At 42.5% G+C, this 21644-nt stretch overlaps 1 long non-coding RNA gene across 1 annotated transcript; it reads right to left on the bottom strand.

Annotated features, from left to right (window-relative positions):
• Positions 1–156: 156 nt before the first annotated feature.
• LOC116999668 lies at positions 157–19232 on the bottom strand. The gene is made up of 4 exons (XR_004418597.1): positions 19145–19232; positions 15480–15574; positions 7387–7537; positions 157–274 (listed from the first exon to the last, which is right to left on the bottom strand). It is a non-coding gene; the product is annotated as an uncharacterized LOC116999668 (long non-coding RNA).
• Between the last annotated feature and the right edge of the window lie 2412 nt (positions 19233–21644).

The raw sequence follows: 21644 nt of genomic DNA on the forward strand, positions 1-21644 counted from the left end.
AAAACACAGCTCAATATTTTCAACATTGAAATGAAAGGCTGATCCTGATGCAGGTTTCCCTGTGAAAGAAAGCACACTCCATGAAGATTTTAATTCCTGCTTTGTCTTCTACTTACCTCTTCTGACAAGGAACTGACCTTGAATGTGTCCTGGAGCCTAAAAGAGATTACAACCAAAGGCAAGGCATCTACAGCCACTTAACACTGACTCCACACACTGTTTTTTGAGTTAATAAAATTTCTGTTCTCTCATCAGCTTGAAGGTGTGGTAGTCTCTGGAAGAAGGTCAAACCAAAAAAAAAAAAAAATCAGGAGAAGTATGTACAAAAAACCATAAACACATATTAAAAACTAATAAAACCAAGGATTACAGCATAGTTACATATCACTTTCTTTGTCTTGTGCTTCCAGCTGCCTGGCTCAAGCCATTCACTACATAAGAAATTTGTTGACATGGAGTTCAGGCTGAGCTTCAATGCAGAAACTCTGTGTGTGTTTGTGTATTCATAGATTTACAATTAAATGTATTTGTTCTATTTAAATCAAATGATGCCCCATCTTCTGCCTGAATATCAAAGGATGGCCACTGAAGTAAATGACCATAAATTCACTTTGACATCACATGCACAGGGCAGCAGATGAGGTGTGGGTGCAATGTCTTGGAATGCAATAAACCACTGCACAAAGGACAGCTAAAAAGTATCTGTGGACCTCATAGAATCCTTAAGATCAGAAATTATTTTAAAGTCATCAGATACAAACATTATCTTAATGTCAATCCAGATGTGCTCATGTGGAGAGCTTTCTACCTGACAGGACACTCTGCAAGGTGTGCACAGGGGTGTGCACAGGCACTGACAACCAGAGGAGTGTACAAAGTGTGTGTGGATGTGCCAATTAGGCTGACAACTCCCATGCTGACAAGCCGGGCTCTGAATCCTGCGATTCCAAACAGTAGCAGTGAGAAGCAGAGTGGCTGGATCCAGGGCTGTGTGGGAGACAGGCAAAGAGGGAGAATTGCTGTGATTGACATGTAAGCACTGTGCAGCCCTGAGAGTCTTTGTAGTGTGACTTTATGGTGTCTTTTTGTTTTCCCTAGCGCTCCCCACAATTCATTTAGTCACAGCACCACTTAAAGAGACTCTGGCATCTGGTGGGGGGGAAAGGAGGAGAGCCACTTAAAATAACAGCAATTTTTTAAAAGAAAGGTTCTCTCAATATTTTACTTGCCTAAATATTTCACAAATGCTTTTGTGTTTCATACAACCAAGAAGGTGAGGGGATTTTCATCTCTGTCAGTGTGTGGTGAAAGCAAGCAAGCAGTGACACTGCTGTTAAATGGGCCCATTCCCAGAGTTTAGAAGGGCTCTCACTTGATATTCCCAACAAGGGATATTCCTTGTTATTAACCTTTACACTAAGTTTGTGCAATTCCTGAATGCTTTCCTCCAGATAGATATTCCCTTACAACTGTTTTTTTTTCCCTTTTCTTCCCTTTTGAAATGGGAGCGCAATAAACATGCAGACTGACCCTGGTACCAAAGCCGGCAAAATGTCCCCATGTCCCACAGCTGACACAAACCTCTCTTCTCCTGGGGCATGAAGAGGGAGGGTTGCCCTTCCAAAGGGTTAAGGCATTTTTTGAATAAAGATTTGTATCTTGGGCACAGAAAACAGCACGTGGGGATGAACAAGGAAAAAAAAAGATCCTGTTTAGTTTCAGTGTGTGACATTTGCCTGGGGGAAGAAAGTGCAGAGCTCATTGGAAATCCTATTGTTGAAACTCTGACCAGTCAGTTATAAAGTGTCATGATTTAATATGCCAGAGTTGTTTCCATTTTCAGGGTCAATCACTCCATATGTGTGTGTGTGTGTGTGTGTGTGGTGAGCCTCTGCATTTAAAGAAACACTTTCAGGTTTTATGTTGTTTAATTTCCTTTACAAGAATCCTTTTTGTTCCCAGCAGAACAGATTTCCAGCAAGATTTACTCCCTCACAGCACGTGGAGGCACATTTTCCAACATCAAATCCCCTGATCAAAGCAGCAAAAGTTAGAGATTGAAGCAATAATTATGACCTTGATCAGGGTTTATTCTGTTACATGATTAATCATACACAGTATTTAAAAATATCAGGTGCCTGCCTGCTGAAATATCAACTGGAAACACCACTTACAAAATAGCTGGAAGAAAGGTCAACAAATCTGAGCTTGTTACAGCAACCTGCAAGTCCTACACATTTCACTGTTTAGACATCAGTTTGCAATACCTGTTTTCTTTTATGACTCTGGGCTTTGTTACCAACTTACCATTAATAGGGTTCAGCCAATGCAGATCTTTTGACTCTTTTTCTCTCTCTGTCCTCACCTGTCAGCCTTCTCTTCATCAACTATATTTATTACAATCAAGCCCTGTCAACTGTCACAGCTTACATACAGTCTGCCAGTAAATATGTCTTTCCAGTCATTAGACATTCCTTCCAGTCACCTTGGGATTTCTACCTTGTCTATCTCACTCCAAAAAACTTTTGTTCAGAAGTATTAGACTCCCACAGAGCAGTGTCAGCTTGGGGCCATTACTGTAGGAAGTGACAGAAAACACCAAACTGTCACTCATTAGGATCTAGTTTTTCCAGAGTTGATGTAAGTCAGATTTAGCCCCAAAACGAATCATGATTTATTTAATATATTTGCTTCTACAAGTGTCAGCTCATCAACTTAAAATGTTTCTCCTTTAACTCTATTGAGGCCTGTACAGAAAGTTTTCTTTGAAACCTAGTTTTTGCTCTAAGGCTTGATAATTAGAACAGAATCGAGAACAGTCAAGTTTCTGCTCTACAGGTGCACTTTATTGGCCCTCAGTTTTATAATTATATGTACAAAGCATTCACATTAGAATTAAGGCTGGACACGTGAAAAAATGCCACCTGGTGGGTAAGAGCTTTTTGTGCTGGCTCCTAAGTCTAAGGTGAGATTATAAGTCTATAGATAAGTTTAAAGAGAGAAAAACAATTAGCTAGAGAAGTAAGGATGGAAAAAGAAAATCATTCCTATTATTTCCTGATTATGCTACAAATTGTCTTTCCAAAGAGTCTGTAGTCTCATCCAGGACAAAACAACACCAGTGAGGCATATTCATAGGCACTTCTGCAATTGCACCCACAGTTAAAGCCTCTGTTGAGAGGCATAAACTCCCACCAGCCCCCTGCCTCCCTTTCTGTGTTTCTGTGTCAAGCTGGTTGGTACAGGGATGCAATCGCTATTTTATCCCATGTGGAGTCAGGGAGGCAGTGGATCACAGGGAAACATAAAAGTAATAGCTGGCATTGCCAGTGGAAAAAGTGAGAGGAAAGAAGGGAGGGATAAAGGTCCAGGATTGTTAACTCAGAAGATTTGAATTGCTTGCACCTCATCACTACAGTAAAGAGTCAGGTCTGTCACTGGTAGAAAACAATGCAGCCCAAGTGAATTTACAGAGCACAGACTCACAGAGATAAGTAACAGAGAAGATGTCAGCAGCCAGATTTTCTTCAAATAAGGATATCATCATTAGTGATTCACTTAGGTAGCAGCTATTACAGACTGTAGGGGACTATGCAGTATTAGAAATAGTGATTTGGTTTCACTAGCAAAAGGAAAACATCTCTGAGGTGGAAAGGGTGTCTATAAAATCACAGGTTATTTTACAGCAGTATGCACACGAGTGGTACAGAATAAACTGTCCCATAAATCATAAGCCACTTGGAATTTTTAGTGGAAACAATTACAGACTTCTCATTCTTTCTTTTCTGTCTGTGGAAGTAATGATTCCTGCCACAAAATGCCATCTGAGATTAAATATGGAGCACAGATTATGACAATCATCAAGGGGGTGGGTAGGGTTTATGAATCATCTACAGCATTCCCAATAACTGTGACTGAACAGGCTTGACCCTGACAACTGTGTGGGTGGGAACAGGTTTCACCCTAAGGGATGCTGTAAATTGTAGATCATTTGAGGTTTCCATCCTAACACATGGGATCCATCCCTGTGTTACTCCTGACCACTCTTATGTGGATTCAGCAGTCCCAGGGTGCCAGCACAGGGGAGCAATGAACACTGAGACATTTAGAGCTGCTTGCTTGGAGCTACATTCTGGCCAAAAAATATTTGGGAAGACACATTTGAGTGTTGTGTCTTATATCAGAAAGGTGATAAAAAAAGATCAGATAGAAGTGCTTCTACCTCTCTCAAACAAGTACACCAACAGGAACAAAGTTTTAAGGATGTGAGTGGAAAGTGGAAATTAAAGGATTTAAGGGATTTTTCTGTGAGGAAAGACATGCTTGCTGCTGGAGTCGCCCTCAGACTTCCTGCCTACCTTTTGCCTCTCAGTTGATCTAGGAAACCAACCTACAAAACCTTACCTCATCACAGCTCAGATTCCAACAAAGTCAACATGTTTTGGATCAGCCCCAGGATGTGAGAAGGTAAGTAAATAGTCACAAAGTGATTTGAGAAAGAAAGAAGTGAGCACAGTAATAGCAGCCACACTGGGAAACAAATAAAGAACCCAGCAGAGTCTGAAAAGAAGAGGAGATGTCTGGGACACGGCAAATGTATCCTCACTGTGTTCCTCAGTGAAACCCAAAGCAAGATCTGTAGCAGGAGCACCCTAAGGAGGTGGGTGTCAGTAACACAGCATGATTTCCACCTGCCCTGCAGGAGCTGTAAGAGCTACCTTTTCACAAGGAAGTAATAATTCCTGTCTTCCTTGCTTCCCATAGGGAATCTGTCCAGCATGCTCTCAAAGGACAGCATGACTCAACCAAAATCAGCAGCAGACCTTGCTGGAACTCCAGTTCTGCACTGTCATTCCCATCATACCTTTGATTTTTAAGTACTTTTCCCCTCAAATATATCCTTTCATTATAGAAAAAAATCCTGAAGCAACCTAAAGCCCTTCATCACTGGCCCTAAAGAAGATGTTTTAAAAATGAGACACTAGATTCTGTTTGACAAATCATCTAAAATACTTACACCCACCTGACTGTTGCACTCAGCCTCCTTGGTATGAAAAAGGACTAAAGAAATGCTTGTGTGCTGGCTGCAGCAACACAATTACAGAAACTGCTACCAACAAAGAAAATAATAACTGCTGGAGGTACAGACAAGGGAAGCAGTGGGGGGAAGGAGGAATGAAGGGAACCTCAAGGTTAAATGAGCAATGGGTCAGGGCACACACAAACGAATGTAAACAACAGAAATCTTTCAGCATAATTTTGAAAGTAAAGGCAGACTGAATTGTATTATGCAGGTGTATGGAAAGCACTTTGCTGCATTATGCCATCTCAAGTTCTTGTTCCTATTTCCTTTTGTCAAGAGGTCTTTGATTGAAGACAAGATTGTCTTCCAAAGAAAGGAAAAAATGTAATGTGAATAGCTCAAGTGATAGACTGCAGTATCTTGGATGCTGGAAGAAAAAGCAATGCTAATGGATTTGTACAGCAAATAACATGGGGCAAGAGGAAGAAACAAATACAGAGAAGCTTGCTTGAATCTTCATAATTTGCAGTGATTGCCATTCAGCTCAACATACTTCAGGTTTGAGTAGAAGCACTTCCAAATTTCCCCCATGAAAGTCAGAGACCTACAACAACTGTAAGCCCTGATTTTTTAATTGCCTTTTTTTTTTCTGATTTGATATTTTCCCACAACTGTTTGTTGCAACCTAGCTGTCTTCATTCCTGAGGAATGGTGCACCCCTAATGGGTCATAGCAGGAGCCCCACAGGCTGGGACAGAGAAGTCTGGCTCCCTGACTGGTATGTGTGGTCACAAATTGTCTCCTTTGGTCCACAAAAAAATGGACCAAATTTCCTAGGGGTCTCCTGTAGCCATGTGAATTGAATTCTGCTCTTCAAGAGACCTGTCTCACCCCAAGTTTTGCTAGTTCAGTGGGAGATAAGGATCTGCTAAGCAGGCAGAGGTAAGGCTCTAAATGAACCCCAGGAAAGGAGAATAAAAATCAGCAACTACAAACATCCTGCTGAATTAAACTTGTGCCACAAAAAGTTGCACGGAGAGGCAGAAGCTGAATGCACTGTGACTTTCAAGGCTGGGTTGCTGTGCTGTCTCTGGAGTTGAATGCACACTTCCTGCTGTGTTAGAATCACAGAACACACGACAACAGCTCTGCTGCACAACTGGCAGGTTGCTGACACCAAAGCTCGGCAGGTTGGAGGTGTCAGAGGACAAGGAGTCAGCACAGCCCTGTCTTCACCCAGCCCAGACAAATGAGCCTTTGAGCATCACTCCCAGTGCAGCTTTGTGAAGGGCTGTGCTCTCCCTAGATGGGTGTAGTGGGAAGGAAACAGAGGTGAGCTGTGGCTTACACAGCTCACACAGATCTGACTCCATCCCCCTCCTTCCCCTCACCCTGCCAGCCCCTCTGCTCCTGCCCACTGCACACACAGAATACCTGCCTCGCTCCTTCTGATCCTTCTCCACCAACCTTTCTCCAGTGCTTTCTCTAGTTATAGCCACAGCCACTCTCCTGGCTCCCACTCCTCCTTCCCCTGCAATTATCTCCTCCTCCCAGCTCCCATCTGTCACCCACAGCACTGCTCACTCTCCCATCCACTCGTCTCACACCAGCTAAGCCTTCCCACTCCTGCTTCTTTCCAACCCTTCTTGTTTAGCTCTGGGCCCAAATGTTGTTCCTTCAGAGACTCGTCCTTGTCATTGTGGTGTTCATCAGCATGGCTGCCTTCCCATTCCTCTGCTGTGTCCCAGGCATCAGCAGAGATGTCAAAAAGAGGCAACACTGGGAGGTATTTTTGCCTAAAGCTATTAAAGTACTTGACTTTGATCACTGTGATTTTTGTGCCACAGGTTTCACAGTCTTGGGTGTTATTGGTTTCTTTTCTCTAGTTTGTGTGGGGATTGATTTCTGTCTGCACTCTATAAAGACTCTCAGAAAAAAAAGAAAAAAAAACCACTTGTCTGGATGAGAAGGCTTACTTTATTAGTGTCCATCATGACTCGCTCTCAGGGAAAGGTGGAGAAAGTGACTTGCTTTGACCCACACTCATCACCAGTCAGGACAGCACAGCAACCAGACTGGAGTGTTGGGCTTAGCTTTCCATCCACTAGCACACAGCAGAAAGTCTTTCTGAACCATTGAGAATACCAGGTTTCAAAACCAAACCAAAACAAAATGAAGAAAAAGTGCATCCAGCTCCCTTTGGCCCTTTAGCTGAGATCAGTTGTGGTCTCAGTTTGAGATCTGAATGTGCTGGAGCAGGAACGACAGCACTCACTGTCAGGGGCATGTGCTCTGTGATCTGACAGACCTTCCCTGTCTTTATTCTGTGATTTGGCTGGCCTGTGGGTACACTGTGAACTTACCTGAAGATGTTCAAGGAGCTGTGGGATGCCATCACACTGTCAAGACCCTTCACAAAATACCAGCAGCAGAAGACTTTCAGGAAATGTCACCACATCATCATCCACTTCATGCTGCTGACTTTGTGGTGCTGTTTCCTGGAGCCATCTCGTCCTGTTACAGAACAACAGAAAAGGTAAAAGAGGCGAAATATGAACACTAAAAGCTCCATTATCTGTTTTTTTTTTTAGCTATCAAGAGCCCAGAGTGAACACCAGGACTTCGAGTGCTTCTTCAATTACCTAGATGACTCAGAAAGCTTGGAAAGTGGTAGTGGTGGGAGACTTTGTAGACCACTAAATCAAACCAGAAAACAGGACATGTTCCTCCTTAAGATCTCTCTGGAACACAGCAAGGGGAACAATTGCGCTGTTAGGGGGTCCTCCATTTGGGAGGCATATGCTAGAGGTTTCATGCAGCTCTTAAATAAAGCATTACTTGGATTTCTTGACAAAATACGGCAAAGAGAAAAAGTATTATCAAGGATAATTCCTTTTATGAGAAATGTACGGATTCAGTGCAGCATTCCTGACTGCCAGGAGTTAATTAGCTACAACCATGAAAGATGGTGGTCACTAGACACCTACAGTTACACCAATGATACAAACAGGAGTCCAAGCAAGGAACATATCCAGTTGGCTCAAAAGAGCCAATTAATCAAAATAAATTGAAAGGAATAAGAAAAAAGACTGAAAAATGCAAATGAAGATTAGAGGTACTTTATAATGAATTTCTTAACCAAGATAATTATGGAATTGCTGTTAAGTTTAATTCACATACTGTTTCAATTGAAATACTGGTATTTGCAATACTGATAAGGCACAGGATGAATGGGTGAAGAGCTGGCTACTTGGCAGATCTCCAAAATACACTTGTCAACACAGAGTCATCACTGAATGTGATTTCTCCTTAACAAATTTTTGCAATGACTAGTACTGGTCTGTCTGCAACTAGCTGATGTTTTCTTGAGTGGATGCAGTTAGTAAACATCAATAGCCTCATGCATATGAATCAGGCTCAGAAAAAATTACGTTCACATTAGAACATCTCTGCAAATTGTTTTTGGAAATTTTCCTCTCTTTGAAAACATTTCTGACCTGCCCTCTCAAAGTCTTTCCTGATTACAGGTGTGGGAGAACAGAGATCCTGACAGGGGGACAAAAGAGAATGCTGATGATATGGGGGTGCCACTTGCAACGCTCTTGGCAAGGTGGGAAGAATTCTAAAAAAAGGTGTTCTGATACACCCTGAAGCAAAATTGCCTAAATGGGAAAGCCTGCCCTTCAGGAGTGTCCATCTGCCTCTGAGGACTACAGAGCCATCCTGGCAGATGAACTGAAATTTTGCTGATTTTCAGATACAAGAACTTCTAGTTTGGCTAAACTTAGGTGGGAAGATTCTCACCCTCTTGGCAAAGAAAAGAATAAGCAGGTTACAGAATACACCACAGGCAAGCATATGCTAGACTGTGGGATCCAGTTGTCATGTTACAAAAGGGTATTATGAAATTAGAGGAGGCTCAGAAAAGAGCCACAGAAATGATTTACTGACTGTAGATAATGTTTGACAGTGCAAAATCTAAAGATCTCACACTGTTTAATTTATCAAAAAGAAGATTAAAAGGTTACTTCATTGCAAGCATTATCTCACAGGAATGCCACGTACTGAAATGCTCTTTAATCTAGCAAGAATGGCACAAATATTTAACATTGAGGGTGATTAGCCACTAGAATGAACCACCAAGGGAAGAGGTGGAGTCTTTCTCTCCTGATGTCTTCAAATCAGGTCTGAACACTTTTCTGGCAGACGTTCTTTAATCAAACAAAAGCTATGCTCTAGTCAGATGCACATTATTGGGTTGAATGCAGGGAAAAATGGGTGAAAAAAGGATGCACTCCTGGCCTCAAAAATCTACAAATCTGTGAATGCCAAATTTAATTTGAATATACTTGCAGGAATCAAAGTGTTCAAACTGTGCTCCACTTTAAGGGAGAGGAATCCCAGGAGAGTAGGTGGAGACGTGCTCCCAGTGTTTATGAACATCAACCACTTCTAAAATCTCAGTATCTCATCCAAAACCCGGCGCTGGTTCCTTTCACGACCCAGCCACAGACAGTGCTCCAGAAAGGACCAAACTGGTCTGATTTTCACGGGGGGTGGGCAGGCACACAGGCTCTGAGGTCAGAGGGATTTGTCAGCACTTAGCGCCTATGGATGTGAATTTAGACAACTAATGAAAGGGGAACATTTCGGGAATGATTTCAATAGCATCTGAAAGACTTGTGTGCAGGAAAACCACCCCTCGCTTCCAGCCGTGGCTGTGCTCCGAGATGGGAGCAGCGCTTTTAAAATTCCTGTTTTCTGGCATCACCTTTCTTTGCCTCTGTTCTTTCAGTTGCAAAATAATCACATTTCCTGGACTGGGCAGCTGAAAGGATTAACATTAGAGCGTTAGTTTTCAACCCGGGGGTCTGCAGACCTCTGGGGAGCTCTGTGGTCTACTTCTAAGATGTCTGTGAGAGGTGGCTGAGAAAAACAAGTCCATTTATGCTGTACAGCACTTTAAGAATGTGCATTTCAAAAGGGACACACTCTTCTGGAAAACACTTCATAGTTCACAAGTCAAAAAAGGTGAAACACACAGAAAGTGAGAAAGAGCCCGTAAGTGACCGGGGATTGCGGGTCGCTTTCGGTGCGTGGCAGCCGGGGTTTGTTCAGCATCATCTCCAGGAGAGGAGCTGGGGGAGCATCGCCTCCTCTCCGGCCCGGCCAGAAGCGACTGCAAACAATGGCAGCAAACAAAAAGAGGCCGTAGGAATCAATTGAATGCAGAGCTCTCTCCCGGCTCTCGGCTGCACCGCTCCGGTGCCAGCCCCAGGTGCTCCATCCTCTGCTCCCCGGGGTGAGCAGGGCGGCCCCAGGATGCTCATCCCTCTCCCAGCATCCTCCCACGACAGATCCCACTGCTGATCTTTGTCTCAAGCCTCTGCCATTTCACCTATACCCGTGAGTCTGAAGCATTTTTTTCCCTCTCCTTTTTAAAAGAAAAGACCTTTGCTTGTCAAGCAAGTTTTTGTCTCCCTGAACTCTCAGACTCCCAGCCTTGACAAAGACACAGAAACACACAGAAATACTGTTCGAAAGGTGAAAGTTTACAGCATCGGATAACAATGCCAGCTGCTCACTTGGTGACAGTGCCACTTCTGCCGGGGGAGGGATGGAAGGTGGGCAGGGCACGCTGGATGTGCGATGCTCTGGGACATCCCGGTGCTGCGGTCCGGAGGGGTCCGTGTGTCCTGGCAGACACCTCTGTGTGGTGACAGGGACCGGGACCTGCACCTGGGCACGGAGCACCTGCCTGGGCTGGGGGAGAGCCCTGCTCTGCTCTCCGAATTGTCACCGGGAGCGCGACCCCTCTGGTTCAGGTTATAATCAAATAGAAAGGACATAAGAGAATGGGGTGCAATAAGGGGAAAACATTCAAAGTGCATCGTTTGGGGCTTTGCTGCCCCCTCGAACAATAACTTTTGTCATGAGCATCAATGTGTGGCTCATTTGCAGCTGGAGGAAGACTTTTCTACTATGCATGCTTTTTAAAGCGTTTTGGACTATTCTTTTAATATGTTGATTTTATTTTTTTTTAATCTTTGCCAAAAAACCTCTAAAATCAGACTAACAATACACATTTACAAGAGACATTCATCTCCCTTTTTAATCTTGGAATCCTAGTTCTTCTTTAATCTTAATACTCTAGCTTTGTGTTTGAGCTTTGTTTTTGCACACAGAGTTTAAGCAAACAGTCAACATATCAAAAGCACAGAAGCTCTAAGAACTGAGATGGTAAATAAGAAACATATATCATAATACCCAGGCATGACACTGGACATTTTGAAATACCATTCTGCTCAAGGAGGTTTCACAGCACTCTTTCATTGACATCTGACTCCAAAATCTTTCATCATTTTGACATTATCAACTACATAATAAAACAGGCCGTTTTTTTGTTTGCTTTGTTTAGATACATAATTTATGATTTTATCAATAAAGGGTTATTTTTTTCTAACAAGCCATAGCCTCAGAAAGCTTTGTTATGGCTTTTTTTAAGCATCAATGGCACTAAGATGTATCTATGTAGTACAGTCACAGACCTGCCTTTCATATGTGTTGTATATGTATGTGAGTATAAATATACATACACAAATTTACTGCATTGATGTTTTTAAAAAATCTGAAATAAACATTTCTTGCGATAAAAATGTATTGACACTACACAAATTATATATATAATATATATGTTATATAGATGATACATATATATAATATATATTATATATTATAAATATTACAAATATATATAACAAACTGGAAGCTTTTGCTTTCTCGAAGGAGCTCACGATAACAGGAAGGTAAAATGTTGGGTGCCAGAAATGAGTGAATTTGTGGATATATGGGTATTTAAGGACTGGCAGGGTGATGAGCAGAGGAGAAGCTTTGGCTACCCACACCCCTCAAGCAGTTCCATCCTGCAGTGGCTCTGCCACCCTGCCTTGGTCCCTGCACTGGTTTCGTGCTGTCCTCCCTCCTCCTCCTCTTCCACCTGCCAAGGGCAGGAAGAGTTAATTTCCCCCTCCACACACACACACACACTACTTCCTATCACTGCTTGAATTGCTGGGGCTTTGTACATCTGGTTCAATTCATTCCCAACAATTCAGGTTCTCGTTTTTCCCCTCCCTTGGGGACACCTTTCCTGAGTCTTGCTGCGGAGCCTGACCCCGGTGCCAGCAGGATAGAGCCCCAGGAAGTCCCAACAGCCTCATCCTGACTGCGAATACCCAGCTGGGTTTTAAATGCATTGCATCAGAGAGCAGTAGGTCACCACATTAATCAGGAACTCTGAAATCCTCCGAGACACCTTGTTGGGAATGGTTATCGGGTTCTGGCTAGTCTTAAACATAATTTAAAAGACTTTGGGGTTATTTTAAGGCTTTTTCCTTCCTTCAGCCCTGTGTCTATGTAAATGTTCTCCTTCACTTCTCACTGCTGACTGCTTCTAACAGACATATTATTGTGCTTCTCTGGCCTACTTTGTTGCAGACAAAGTTTTGACTATCCGAATTCTTTTTTATTCCATTTTACATTTTTAATGCTATGTTGTAAAACGTCCTTCCTCTTGAGCAGTAATAAAAACCTTTTTTCCCCCCTCCCCTCTTCAGATTTCTTTTATAACACATTCAGCATTTTCTGGGACATAATTAAAACATCAAACAGTTTTCCTGCTGGTTATGCTAAAATCTGAATGCTTGAGTCTGCTGGCATTATTGAAAATTAAAATGTACTATTCTTGAGTGTATTTAGAATGCCCTTAAATAACTATCAAAAATGGTTTTGTTCTGTTTTATATACAGATTGGCGCCATAATGCTAAAATACCTGCATTAAGTAATGTCTGTAATTGGTAGCATGAGGATACTTTTTAAAAGTATAAAATATGTATTTTTGTTCACTATTTTTCCTAGGCTAATGTGTCTAATTTTCCCATACAACTTTATCCCCAAGGAAAAATATAGATGGAAAGACCATTACCAATACATGAAGTTCAGTGGTTCTCTCTCTTTAGATGTAATTGCTATCAAGAAGGCTGGCAGCAGGGTAATTTTAGTTCAAATGAGTACATAGCCTGAAAAAGGATAAATCAACCTTTGTAGGTCTGAAATTGGATCCCAGTGTGGGATTGTTCTAGCTAAGTGTACATCAGGTTCATAAAATATATTTGCCAGAATGAAAAGCTCCTAAAATTCAAGGGCAGCAGTGAACATGGGGCTGGAGGGGGAAGGTTTCAGGCCCTGCTAGAAGACCTCCTTCCTCCTGCCTTTGCTGGTAATGGCCTCAAATTACCTTTGTAATCAGGCAATGAGGGCTCAGTCCTGCTCGCATTCAAGGCAGTGGAAAGACTCCCACAGTACCCAAAATCCCTTCCTCAGGAAAATTAATACCTTCAGCCCACATTGACAAAAGGGCTGAGAACTTTCATTGGGAAAGAAAGGGACACATTTGCCAGAATTAAGCACCTAAATCCCTCTGTGGCTCTGGGTCCAGGTCCCAGGAGCACTGACAGGTTAGATAGCTGGGATAGCAAAGCCTATACATCACTTTAAAACAAGCACCCTTGCAGTGCAATTAACTCTCAATAAAGGTTTTGTTTATTACTGAGATTTCTGTTTTCTGTGCCTGCCTTGGATGTGGTGAGCAATTTAAAAAGGGGGATGGCAGGTGCACAACACAGAATGTAGGTCAGAGCTCTGTTTTGCTCTGTGTGATGCCTCTTGTACATTTTTTGAGCCCCAACGCAGACGTGTTGGGCCAAATGCTGGTAGGTGTGTTCCCTATGACAGTGTGGGTTCACATGAACAGCTGTGAAACTGAGTCCCCTGCTCCTGCCACAGTTATGGGAATCTAGTATTTCCCACCTTGGGGCAAGGAAAATCCCCTGCCCTAGGAAAAATCTAGGACAAGAGATTTTATTGGAAGTGCAGGATGGCTGTCTCTGCATCCCAGGACTTTCCAAAAGTGTGAGATGTAAGATCATGCTCGTGCTTAAATTTGACCTGCTCGGTTTTTTTTTGCTAAGGGCTCTGTTTTGGTCAGTAAAGTGACTCCAGCTTTATAGCTGTAAATCTGCAGCAAGACAGGGTTCTGTTTTTTTTCCACACTAAAGAGCATTTTATTAAAAGCACACATGTCCCAGCCAGCATCACTTATTCACCATGACTTGGAGAGCCAGGATGCCTGGGAGGCAGCAGGGCCTCTGCTGTGTGCATTGCCTTGCTGCTTCAGAGAAGATCCCTTGCCCTATGGTCCACACCTCTTCATCAAAGAATGAGTGTTGAATGAGAAATGTCACAGAGGATCAAATTTTAAAATACCTTTGCTGTTCAGTTGCTTCTAGAGAGAGTCTGATTTTTATGGAAACAAATTGAACTGTAGATAAATGTTCCAAATAGTTTATGATGCAATTTCTAAGAAAACCTCTGAAAGCCATTCTATGGACTGTGTTTCTCTCTGGAGTTATTTGAATCTAGAAACCTGAGTCCTGCATGTCAGAGTGCACAGGCTGTGTGCAATTCACCTGTATTGAGGTTCAATATTTCAATTCATGGTAGATATTCAGGCAAATTCTAACTAATTCTCAAGAAGTAAATTGATAAAAGCATTCTTAGAAAAGTAGGCAGGTGACTGAAAACCAAAGGATATACGTGGCTCATTCGCTGAAAATCAGCCTTACAATTATAGCCACCCTGGTTATGAGGAGGATTTGCTTGGACTTTCCCACCCCTGCTCTCAGCCACTCAGCAAGCATGGACAAAATATTTTCTGAAAGGTTAAAGAGACTCTCCATAACCTCATACGTACAGTGTGTCTGCTCCTTGACCTCAGCTCTCTACCTTGTCCAAAGAGTTACTAGAGAGACAGAAATAAACACCCCCCAAATGCAGAAGATTGCTGAACACATTTCTCAAGCCAAAGATTTCTGTCTCACTACAGTGTGCTGAAGTAAAAACATATCCAGGAGTTGTCCCTGGAGTCTCAAATCATTCTCTCATCACACTGGGTTCAAAGACAATGCGAGTTGTGTAGTGTAGCTGAAAGTATCTGCATAAAGCAATTCCTCTATGATGTTGTTTTGTTTCTGGCTTGCTTTTACCTGGGCTATCTGAAGACATTGTTTGAGGCTAAGGAAAAAAAAAATGAATAATGTTTGGGCCTAGAGATCAAAAAATCAGGCTTATTTCCATAGTCGTTAGTAGCCAGTATCCCATGTGAATCTCTTCTTTTCTAAAGCTGTACTGAAATGCTGGGTGTATTAGGAAGGGTTTCTTTTTATTTTTATTTTATTTTTCTAAGAGTTTGTTCTTCTTGATTTTTTGAAGATGCTGAAAGCTTTTTGATGTCACAAAACCAATCATAAGAGGGAAAGCACAAATTTAAATGTGAGATGAAAGTGGCTTTGCATGCATGCATAACAAGAAATCCATTGAACAAAACAAATTACTTACCACCTCCACAATAGCACTCTGCCTCCAAGGGATGGGCTGGTTCACAATGAGGAGGTGACGGCGATAAAGTCACTGTGATACTGTGATCAGAAAAGCTGCAGCAAGAAAAGAAAAAAAAAAGTATATGGGGGAAAGCAAACTACAAAGAAGGGAGGGTGGAAAAAAATGGATCACCATTCCCCTGGGACTGTGAGTGACTTTCAGTATTTCCCAAAAAGTTTCACTTCAAACGTTGCAAGGCCGAAGAGGTTTCTTGCTGCTTGTCACTTCAGGGAGCTGATGGAGGAAGGCTGAGGAAGGAGGATGGCTGAATTTTTCATTCAAATAACTTTGTTCCCATTTGGATATGCCTTGTCTGGAATCCCCGTTGGTGGCAATGAGGTGCGAATTTCCCTGATTTGGAGAGCAAGAGTGATCTCTTGGATCCGAGTTTGTTTTTAAGAGGTTTGTTTTGATTTGATTTTGTCTCCATTTACAACTTTTACCATTCTAAAGCCATGAATGATGAACACTAAGGGTTGAGGAAAGGCCAAGTAGGAGAGGGAGACGTAGTGATAAATTTCCTTTACTATTTTATGTATCAGCATTTAGAATCCATTTCAGACAGGTTAGGAAAACCTACTTTTCCCTCCAGACTCCCACAGCTAGCCCTGGACAGGTCTTAATGGACACAATCCTCTAATGGTTTTTTTGACATTATTTTGTTTCCCAGGGGAAAGCTTGAGTTTCTAGGAGCTGAAAGTCAGAGGATGCCTCAAAGGATCCTGTATCTACTACAGAATATGAATATCAAAGTTACTTTATTTGCTGGACTGAAGTTGTTTCTTCATTTGACCATCTGTCATATTAAAAAAAGGGTTAAAAACTTTCTGAGTATAAATCTTTATCTGTGCAGGTCTTATTCATTTTTTGCCCAGGATTTGTCCTTGGTTCTTGATATAAAAAAAATAGTTCCAAAGTGTGTTTACTGCAACATCAAACTGAAAATTATAAATTTTTACAAAATTTTACTTCAGAGATTTCCAGTGTGTTTTTTGAGCTCAAATTTTACCATCAGTCTGGAAAATATATCTCAAGGTGTATTTTGTCAGGAGGAAAATGCATCTCAAGAACATAGAGATTACAGAGAATGTGTAACAGTGTTGGAAGAAGCCTGAAGGCGATTTAAGAAGACTTTGGCTAGTTTAGGTAAGCATCTCTCCGAGGGGCTGTTGCCTTTTCCAGTGATTCTATGTCGTGAGGATCTGAAGAGCTTCCGTCACTGAGAGGAGCTGCAGAGAGTTATACAATAATCACCTGCAAATTTGACAAAGCAAAGTCAGGATCGTAATCCTGCAATTCATTTCCTTTGATATATTATCTGTCATATCCCTCTTCCCACACAAGCTCTTTATTCTGAGAGGGAGATGACACACCACCTGTTCCTTGACTGTTGAGACAGCTCCTTCTTTCACCTTTCTCCCTCTCAGTCTCTTTCTTTCTCTCTCTTTTTGTCTCTCTGGGTTCTTCTGGTTGTTTCTTCCATCTCTCCATGCCTCTTTTATGGCTCTTTTCAAAGGAGAAGGAAGAATCCTGCTTGCTGCAGCTTGGCACAAAGCACTGCAGCAAAGAGAGCCTGTGATGAGGACTTTGTCCACGTGGCCCACCCCAAATGAGGGGTCGCAGGGCACTCCTTTTGGTATGGCTGGGCTGTATTTTAAACATAAGGCCAAGCTCTGCTCATTTCACTTTCAAAGAGCCTGAGCAGGCCTTTGGGGAGCTCTGAAGACCAAGGGAGGAGCAAGCTGGCATTCATACTGACAGCCTGGCTGTGACATATCTGCACGCTCGTGTTTGCCACCCAGCTGCCTGGGGAGCAAACTGGACATGAGACCTGCATGGCACAGAAGAGCCCAGATCTGATATTCATACAACCAGGCTTTTCATTACCTGCTCTGTCACTAGTTCTTGTTGGCTAGCAAAGGCTGCAGAAGCCTCAATTAGAATTCATTTAATTAAATATCTTCTCATACCTTACCACATAAACACGACCTACGTTTTAAAGTCTGATTCTCATGGCGCATCTGGCTTGTAAGTTTAAATTTAGTTAAAATTTTGATAGAAATTCTAAAGGCTACAATACCAAGGTTTATTTATGTCTCTCATAATCCCTGTGAAATCCTAGGGGTGGAGTCATGGTGTTCAGGTTCTTGTCTAACCAAGGCTCATTGATTTTTAAGCACATAAATTCAGGAACTCTATAGAGCTCGCCAAAGACAATATAGCCAGCAGTGCAGCTCAGAGATCCCCCTGGGGAGGAGATGTGGTTGTAAACACTTCAAAATGTTTAAATCCAGTGAATGGTCTAGTTATAGTTGGTAGTCCTGACAGGACAAGCAGTCTTAACAATCTGAAACACTGGACAGAATGGAAGGACTAACTTGCCAAAGATAACGAAAATCTCACAGCCCTTTTTACATTGCCTCTGCCAGGACATGGAGCTTGATCCTCCCAGAGATGTTCCTCCCTCCAGGCAGTTCTGGTCCCAGGGAAGTGACAGATGTCCTTTGTGCAGGTTCCTTGATGGGAGCCTCGCACACTGCATGAGGGGTGAGGAAGATCTCTGCAGGGAGCACCTTCATGCTGGGTCACAGTGACCTGACACAGCAAAGCCCTCCATGCAGGGCCTGACATCTTTGGCCACTTCTGAAACTCTCTTTGTAACCACTTGTTTAAAGATGGATTTATATCAGCACTTTGTACAGATGTGTTGAAGCAGAAAGAATAAATGGTTTCCCTCAGGGGAACCTCAGGGGAAGCCTGTGACAGAAGAAAGGTTTGGTCCAGGCTCATCCATGCCCCAGGCTGGTACCCTGCTCCTGTATCTTCTCTCCTGGTGGTGACCAGTGCTGGGTTCCAGCCCCTCTGCTCCCACAGCTGCATTACATGGGGTAGGAACGAAGCCCTCTTAGGAGGGAAAACAAAAATCTGTGCAGAAAAATATTTCAGACTTCTAAAAACATGTCAAAAGCCTCAGAATTCCTCTACTGAAAAAAAAAAAAAAAGGTGTAGAACAAGGATCAGATAATGTCCAAAGACTTTCTGAATGTAAGGGGATTGTAGTTCAAAACCAGGACTCTGAGGTTTGTGAGCAACAGACGTGAGTAGCAAAGAGACCAAAGGGGTTAGCGCTAGATAGACGGGTAAGGAGAACAAGAGCACTCACAAAAATACCAGGGGAGATGAAGCGCGAACAAGAAGCTGAATCCTTCAGTAAACTGAGAGACTGAACTCTTTTGAAATCTGCCTTTAAATAAATATACAAACACAAAGTTTGAACAACTAGAAAACACTGGAGAGAAATAAACCTGTAGAAATAAAGATAATGACAAAGAATGGGTAAGGGAATATAGAGGAAATATGAATATAAACAAATCAGCTTTCCACATTGCATAAAGCCCAGAACACTTAGGGAATTGAACAACAAATTTATTGTACCACCAACAATTATTTTTTGACAAGTCATGGGAGATTCCTTGGGCCTGGAGCAAAGCAAATATTGTTCAGATTTTTCAGAGAAGAACTGAAGCATGATCCCAATAATTACAGTCTCATACATCAGTTTTCTCTCCCTGGTAGCATAATAGCAAAAATAATTTCCCAAGACCTATGGGGCTGCTCCTTACCCACAGATGATCCAGCATAGTCCTCCACAGTGCTGGTGGAGGGCTGACTGACAGCCAGGGTCCCAGCCAGGGGAGAGCAGAATGATTCCCTGAGCTGTGATGGTCCAGCAGCATGCCTGGATCCCACAGGGAAAACCTGCACAGAAAACACACAGGATGAGACCAAACTCAACCCAAACTATGATTTATGCTAGTCCTTTGTCTGAGCTAATTAGTGCCAATACTAATTTACCTGATCCTAAACTCACTGATGCTATTGGAAAGCATTTACCTCATTGGAGAACCCATGAGGAAATAATCCCAGCTCAGCCCAGCTCTGTAGGGACAACCCGCAGATCTTACTCAGATCTCACATTCCTAGAAATGCGTCGGGAAGGAATTCAGAGAAAATGAGAAGATTTACAGATGGCCTAAAAAACAAACCCACATTGTTAACATGATGAAAAAAATTAAGAGACAATGAGTAAGTAGCCACAGCTGCCATCAGGCTAATGCTGCTTGTCCAGCCTCTGGGAAAAGGATAAGGCAAAATTCTTTCCCTTAATTTCTTATTCCCACCCAAAGCCTGCTGGTTTTTACTTTGTGCAGGACATATATATTTCATCTATAATCGTTATTTGTAGATATATTTTAAGGCCAGGAGGGACCATTAGATCATCAGTTCTGGCCTCCTGCATAACACATGCCCTGGAATGTCATCCAAAAAGGTAATGAACTATTCACCTCGGCTGTGGAAGTGAATGAGGGCTGAACCTGCGACTGTTTGGTTCAGTGGCTTTTGGGGAGATCACAGATGTATTCTGACATTTCTTCATAAAGATTCTGCAAAGCACTATCACATGGAAAATCCCATATGATGAGCAATTCTCTTAAAAAATCCAAACCACTACTTGGAGAAAGAGAAGTGGGGAGGAAGCCCACAGTATACATGAAAAAGATAAAGACCGGATTTTTCCAAATTTCATACCAAGCTTTTTATTCTTGCCATCTTCCTGGTTAACTTTTGTCAAAATAACCAGATGCAAACATCGGGGAAACTAAATGATAGTTTAGTCTCTAAAAGAGTGGGAGAAAAAAAATTACTGAAATGTGTTTCTACAGTAGACTTTATACATCCATTCAGTGTGATCTAATGTAAGTCAGGCTTTAACAAATATTTTTGCTCAACTTGGTTCCAGGATAAAATTGTAGAAGTTACTGAAAGGTGAAAAAACCCCTCAATCTATTCAACTGAGAAAAAAAAAAAGGCATTTAAGGGGGGTCTAACAGAAGTATACAAAAATCTTAGCTGAATGGATAATATCAATGCATGTTACTACTTTTGATACAGCACAGATGACAGGATCGGGGGCATAAATGGAAGTTCAAAAAACAAATTCAGAGGAGACATAAGGAAGTGCTTTGTCACTCAAAGAATAATAAATGTTTGGAATGGCCTACTGGGCAAGGTTGTTGAGGCAAAGACAGTGGGCTCGTTCAAGAAGCAATTAGATGCTATCCTGGGGGAAACGCTGTATTACAAGAGACAAGCATCAATGTGTTGAATGGCCTTTTCTCATTCCTAACATTTTCTATGTTCTTTTCTCCAGCTTGTACTCTTAAGGGTCTGCAGCCTCGGTGTATGATATCAAAACTGAAATCAGGCCCAGCAGTGTTCTCCACTAAACTGGGCCAAGAAGCATAATAAAGATTTGGCCTTGCTATAAAAATGTGCCGTGCTGTACTGTTACCCTGCTTGTTCCATGCTGGCTTCTGGGCTTCTAATAAAGGAACAGGAGTTGGGCAAAGCACCCAGGGTTCAAAGATTTGTTTCACACCTAGTGTCGAGTCCAGAGCGCACTTTTAAGAAACTGGGGCACCCTGCCCTTCAGGTGGGAGGACTTCAGAGGTGGGCCAGGACAATTCCAGACCATGCAGGGCTCTTTGGATCTGGCACAACCTAAACACAGTATTCAAATGTGCCTTTATTAGTAGTTATTAATACTTTTTTTAAGAACTGCTCCGTCTCTTTCAGCTTAGCCATTCCCTTCTAATGCTCTTTCTTCTCTCTCCAGGCACAGCAGTGATACTTTACCCCCTCTTACCCCTTTGCAAGCATCAAAAGGGAATAAAAGTTTGTATTTGTTCTTTGGTGCACACAGGGGCACCCACAGGACAGGCGAGGCTTTAGAAGGTTAAATAACATACCTGTGTAGTGCCAAAATAGGTGCACAACCCAGAGCCTCTGGCTGAAATGGGGCAAGTGCACCCCACTAACTCCCAGGAAAATCCCAGCCCCTTCCATGCTGATGGCACAGCACACCCCCATTGCTCCTGGCACCCACAGAGGCTCCAACCAGAGGTGCCCCTTTGGGGAGGTGCAGGTTCAGCTGATGATGGGCACAGAGCTCCTGGCACCCAGCTGAGTGGGCTGAGCTCCTCTGACAGGAGAAGGGAGATTCACAACACATCTTATATCAATTGCTGTATTGCAGTGATCTGAAAGAGCCCAAAGAAGGGC

Source organism: Catharus ustulatus, chromosome 8, assembly GCF_009819885.2.
Source record: "Catharus ustulatus isolate bCatUst1 chromosome 8, bCatUst1.pri.v2, whole genome shotgun sequence".
Taxonomy (NCBI): domain Eukaryota; kingdom Metazoa; phylum Chordata; class Aves; order Passeriformes; family Turdidae; genus Catharus; species Catharus ustulatus.